This window comes from Python bivittatus, unplaced genomic scaffold, assembly GCF_059951505.1.
Source record: "Python bivittatus isolate LINGU-HERP-01145 unplaced genomic scaffold, Pbiv_v1 ctg000310_np1212, whole genome shotgun sequence".
Taxonomy (NCBI): Eukaryota; Metazoa; Chordata; class Lepidosauria; order Squamata; family Pythonidae; genus Python; species Python bivittatus.
In genome coordinates, this window is record NW_028277054.1 from 4,710,090 (window position 1) to 4,716,661 (window position 6,572).

A 6,572-nucleotide genomic window follows, 5' to 3' on the forward strand; every position below is an offset into this window, starting at 1 on the left:
TATTATTCACATATCTTGCACCAAAGTAATTAAGAGGTTTGCATGCAGAGTATGCTAAGTAACAGTGCTGCAATTATCTTAGTCAAAAAGCTGTATTTATCCTCTCTTTCTGAACAGCAAGGTAATCTTATGTAAAAAATAATAATTTGAATATGCAAAATAGTTAATTATATTTAATGCATATTTAAGACTCATAATATTATTTGGAGATCATTAGAATTATTCTATATACTGGAAAAATATATACAGAATATGAACCATTCTTGAAATGTAATGCACTAAAATGATCAAATCCTGCATATCACCTAGAATTAAGATTATATACAAAATAATGTATCCTCTAATTAAGAACTCTGAATATTTTTCATACAGTATCTAAATGCAGTAAAAGTCTGAGTTATTCTATTGATAAATAAAGCATTAAGTAGCATTACTTACAACCAATTAAAGGTGGATGTTACCCACATAAAAATAAAATTAATGCATATAGTAAATATTCAGAAAAAAAAGTAAATGAACTAACTATAAATGACAAGTAAAATTAGATTTCTTTTTCAAATAATGGGTTTTCATATCAAGGATTAGTATCCAAAATTATTTCATTTAAAATGTATGAAAGATAAATTGTTTATATATAAAAGAACCAAATGCTGTAATCTTCTAAAAGTTAATCATTAAAGTAAGTATTATCTGAGTTGATGAATGCCCCTTCAGATATTAAAATCATGTATAAAACTAATTATAGTTTTTACATTGAGTAAATATAGAAAATTAATAACCAAACTGTATTAAATGATTGTGTATAAATTAAACATGGCATAGAGAAATGTAACTTTTGCAAGCAACTTGCGATAAACAAAAACTCTTGTTTAAATAATTTTCACTAGATGCACTGTAATGTTTTAACGATTTCTTCTGACCTAGTCAGATAGAAATGTTAAACCTAATACTGCTTAAATAGATTTGATTTGTAATATGCATTTTCAAAAGGATATAAGAAATAATCTATGAATCTATGCAAAATATTCAGAGCACTAGAATTTTAAGTTCTACACAGCTAAGGAAGCACAAAAGTAAAAGAAACATATTCAGTATTTACATTAAATGGAAATTAAAAACCTTCAGTCAATGCCCTAAATATTTTTGCATCAATGAAAGACAAATTTTGCAAAGCTGCTTACCCAGTTTTTAACTTCCAAATACATTTAGGTAGCTGAATAGTCATAGCTGAAATAGATACAAGGTATCTAATTTCCAGAAACAGAACTGTGAAATTCCCTTGTTTGATGCAATATATTTATGCTGTAAAGTTATTGTAAAACCATTTTTAAAAATAGAAGAGATAGCTGTAGCTTGATTACAAATGTATGCTTCATCAAAAAATACACTGAAAATCCTCAAACATTTGAGGCAGAATTAAGAATTAAACTTATAGAACATCATATGAATGTACTAGACTGTGACACAGTCATACCGCATTTGTCTGAATGCTGAATTTTTAGAATTTCAGGTAGCTAACTCTTAATTTTCTATGAACAAGGTATGCTAGAGTGTTGCTATTTGATGCTATGGAAGTGGCAATTAACTCTCATTAGTTAAATAGTTAAAGTTAAACTACAAACAATATTTGTGAAAGATGCATAATTCTGGATGGATTCAGTTGGATATTCCGTTGTTTGCCATAACATTTTTGTAGAACATATTACTGCCTATCTTCTGAAATTACTGAGATCATATTCTAACTTAACAAAAAATGCAAGAAATATTCTACAATTACTACAATTTATATTGGTCATTAGCTGTGCAGAGGAGCCCCAAAATCTTGCATACAAAATTAATGCTGCATTGCCTGAGTTTTAAATACACACACTTGACTCATACATTTTTCAGTAACTTGAAATTTTTGTTACCTTATGCACTCCTTATTTTCATATGTGATTTCAATATATCATGCATGCAGAAAGAAAATTGGAATGTTCTGTGCAGTTATTAAACTAGTCTACAAATTCACATTCGGGATCAAAAGAAATCACAAACGGCAATTTGTGCAATATGGAGAATGAAGGTGGTTACAATGAAACATTTTAGAAGCAAAAAAACAACAACAGGGAACTGTTGCATCTAGCTACCATAGGTAATTATTTCTTTAAATATTTTACTTTTTTCTTTAACCTACAGTGCTGTAATTGGTGATTAAAAGGTCTGTAAATGCTAAGAATTGAGGATTGGAGACACTGTATCAAATGTGTTTTACTGTTAGGTTGAATGTCAGCAAGCGAAGGACAACACAGGGTTTTTTTCCCCTTATTGTTGCTTGGTGGAAAAAATACTGATTTTATTAATTTCCAAGTGAGGGAAGAAGCACATCATATGCCACAACTCAAGGGCACAATCTAGAAGCAGCATCAAGAAAGACGCACCAAATTTTACTGAACAATAAGCATCCACAATCACAAATCTCCCCTCCAACCCTTTTAACTTGGAAATCAAACTGGATTAATTTAATTATTTTGAGATCCAAAGCTCCATGGTTACAACATAGACACACACAAGCATATCCCAATCTCTCAGCCTGGCTGGCACTCCCAACCCATGGCTGACATGCTTGACGTTTGGCGTGTCGTTTCAGTCTATGTGTCTGACCATAAAGATTCAGTGCATGTTACCACAAAAGGCTGGATCATGTTGAGCGATACCAAGCATGTAAACTTATTTTGTATTCTGTTCACTTAGCACATCTTAAAGAACATCATTTGGAACATCACACTTGGTATGTGTACTTTTTTAAATTAACTTTTTGCAGAAACACTGCATTTTGTAGCTGGCAACATCACCCAATCACAAAAACATCCAGCGGTTCTTTAAAAGCTCCAGGAAAATCTAAGAACCACCCCCTCCTTTCTCTAATTTATATATTTCACCAAAAGCCTAGTTATTGCTGTGCTGACAGGCACACGTATCTCGTGGACAAACGTTAAAAGGGAGGAGGTCGGTGGGAAATAACAGAAAATGATGTCTTTCCGTTCACCAACTGCACCAAACAGAAGAAAATCTTAATGAAAAACTAGCATCAGACAGCCTACAAGGTAGAATTCTGAATGCAGAAAGAGTGGTACACAATTGGTCTTGGCAAGCCTTCCTAGCAAAAGATAATGACTTCCTTTTGATTAAATCCATAGTTTCCTTGAACTTAGAGCTGTGCTTGTGGGGTGAAGCACCAACCACAGGGACCTAGAAGGGGACTGTGCGAAAGTTGGAAGCTTGGACAGCAAACAGGATCACTGGGAATTCTATGGCATTCAGAGATGATTTTGTGAAGCACCACATAATGCAGAACAATAATATTACAAGCATTCCAATTCTGTTAATTGCAGTTGTCTGTGCATACATAACATATGCATAATCATAAAGCTGTAGTTTATCCACATCTGGATTAGAGGTTTTTGCTGTTTATTTATTTAAGCATTTTCTGAAAGGATATAAGTATAAAATAGGTTTTTATTGTTAACTAGCACTCTACAACTTTTGCTCTGCAACTTGAATGGCCCTTTTGTAGCCCAGAAAGACACACATTTTGATAGGCTGAATTTTTCTCCTAATTCCCACAGCCTTTCCCTGTTCAGTAACTAGCTTTGCTGGATAGTCCCTTCCAGAACAGAGTCGGCCTGTGGTAGGCCAAGATTCAACCATCAAAATGGCTTTCTAAGTCCAGTCTCCCTGTTGGCTTCCTCTCCCTCTGAAGAACTTCAGGTACCTTTTAAGGAGATACATTGGGCTCCAGCGTTACCAGTTGCTGCAAACCTCAGCATGGTTTCCTCCTCTTGCTCCACCACCGTTTCACAAGGATGGAGGACAGGAACGCATGAATTAATATCAAGGTAGGCTTGCCATGGAAGCAGGCAAGCAATTTCTATCAAGGCCAGTGGCGCCCTCTTGCCAAAAGATTTGGGAATGCCAGGTTCAAAAATATTTCCCTGCAAATGTGCAGAGATTTCACGCTTGGCCATACAGTGGAAATGTCCTGGGTCTTTCAGGTCAGGCCAAAATGTAAGGAACTGAAGCACACTGCAAAGTGTTTATATAGAGGGGAAAGGCAAAATGAAAGCTAAAATAGATAAAGCAGGGGAAGAAAGGAGAGGAAGACACTGAATGGGTACATTTGCAGAACCACAAAAGGACTCGCAGGTACATGAATACATGAAAGGAAAGAGGAGGTACATCAAGACAGTAAGTCAAAAGTGTACATCTTTTTTCTCCAGCTGCTTGCTAGGAGCTGTATTCTAGGGAATACACAGGTCAAGACAAAGATGGAGCCACGAAAACAACTGCTTTGGTTTAATTTTAAATTCAATTAATTCAATACAATTTAAGAATGATTGCTCCCCACATGGGAATAATTTTCCACTTCTGTCACATTAAAAATTACAGTTTGGGGACAACTTCTGGGAAAGGGTTAGGGGCCCACGCCAAGCTTTCCAGAGAGGCATGCAGGTGGGAGCGTCCGATTGTGCATCTCTGCTCATGAAAACCCCGTGCTTCACTCCGCCCAATCCATAGGTGGGAAGGGAAAATTATACAGCATGGAAAAAGAGTAGGGAACATGGGAGGGCAAGAACTCTTCAATATCTTTTGGGTCTGAGAAGAGCAAAAATCCAGAGCAATGCTTGCAGATCTACTAGGCTAGTTTGGAAGTTCAGATCTGTCTGCAGTGGATGATACCAACATCCATTTGGACAGGCATGCAACCTTTTGAAAAGCACACCTGTTTGAGGAGATCCTGGTTTTAGGATAGAAAAGAAAAGAGCAACTCTTAAGACCCGAATAAGGTCTTGGTGTTGCACTATGCCAAGATAATTGGTTTAAACATTCTACGTTAATATGTGTGAACTTCATGTTGGACATGCCAAGTGAGGCTATCTTCATTCTGGAAGATGAAGATAGTATTTTTGTTTTAATTATTTGTAATGTTATTTGGGAGGAGGAAAAGCCATTCTGTCCCTTACTATGTCTTATATGTCCCTTATTTCTTTAATCATATTTCCTGTGCCTGGAACCATAGGTGTACTAGCCGCGAAGAACCTACGTGTCCCACAATCTGTTCATTCCGTTTCCAAACAGCAGCTGACCAGATATTAAGGGATGTTCATAAAAGGATATGATGAGGATTGCCAACTTTGGTAGTTGGTCCAACAGTGTTTCTTTGGAGGTAGTTTTCTACTGGCCATGGAGGCTCCATTGAGTGCTCACCTGTCAATATTGTTTTAATTGCTGTAAATGTATCAAATCAATGTTTCCGACCAGCTCAACCTACCTGGAAGGCATGGGGAGAGGAAAAGCAGCCCTAGTATTACAGTTAGGAGATTCAGTATGAAATCCCAGTTCTTCTTTGACAAAGGCCTTCTTGCAAGATCTTGCTTAACGTATTGTCGAAGGCTTTCATGGCCGGCATAGGATGGCTGGTGTGGGTGTTCCGGGCTGTGTGGCCGTGTTCTTGAAGTTTTGTTTCCTAACGTTTCGCCAGCACCTGTGACCGGCATCTTCAGAGTGCAGGAGCACAGACAGGAGCAGTTGCTGGGCACAGAGAGAACTGCTCCTGTCTGTGCTCCTGCACTCTGAAGATGCCAGTCACAGGTGCTGGCGAAACGTTAGGAAACAAAACTTCAAGAACACGGCCACACAGCCCGGAACACCCACACCAGCCATCTTGCTTAACCTTCAGCTGGATGCTAATTTGTCCAACCCAAACTGACGGGTGGAAAATGCAGTTCGAGCAGATCCAGGAAAGGGAGAACTGCTGAAGCATCCACTCCTGAAGCCAGGGGTTTGGTAAGAAATTTCAAAATATGTGTGATGGAATGAATCTACAAGGAAGTTGATGTGGGAGATCGAGGCTATCAGGAGGGAGGGGGTGCATTCCAGGAGGGGAAAGGAGACAAGGGACAACACAGTCCGCAGGGGGAGTGTAGGAAGTGAAAGAGGTTCAGGGTAGCCACTCCCTAGAATCTCCCAGGGTATATCCACTAGTTGCTGTAGTACAGATTGAGTTTGGCAAGATTCTATCTATAAGGAGTAAGCAAATAAGGGAACTGTACTCGACTGGACTGTTTCATTGTTGTTCTTGGGCTGGGCCTGACCATATGAAATCTCTTAAAACAAATTACAGACACACAGAGTTTTTTGCCAAAAAAAAAAAGACACTTTTGTGAATCCAGAGGAAGAACAAATTCCAAAAGAGAACCTGCCAAATGAGTTGCTGCCTGAAGCAGGGGATTCTGGGCTACAGAGTGCTGAGAACCAAGCACCTTGTGTCACATGGCCAGAGGTGGATCCAAACTTAGCCTACAGTCCTGCCTTTAAAGGGGAAATGTTGCTCTATGGCTGTTGTCAAATTAACATTTGATTCCCAGTCTAGCCAGCTGTGGACTGCATGGAAGAGCATCTTCTCTGTTACTTCCATCTTATGCTTGGGTAAAACTGGAGTTGGTATGGATTGGCGCTCACAGAATATGTCCGTTCTTCGTATAGTGGTTAAGAACATTTATCTGTATTTCCATGATAACCTTTAATTATCA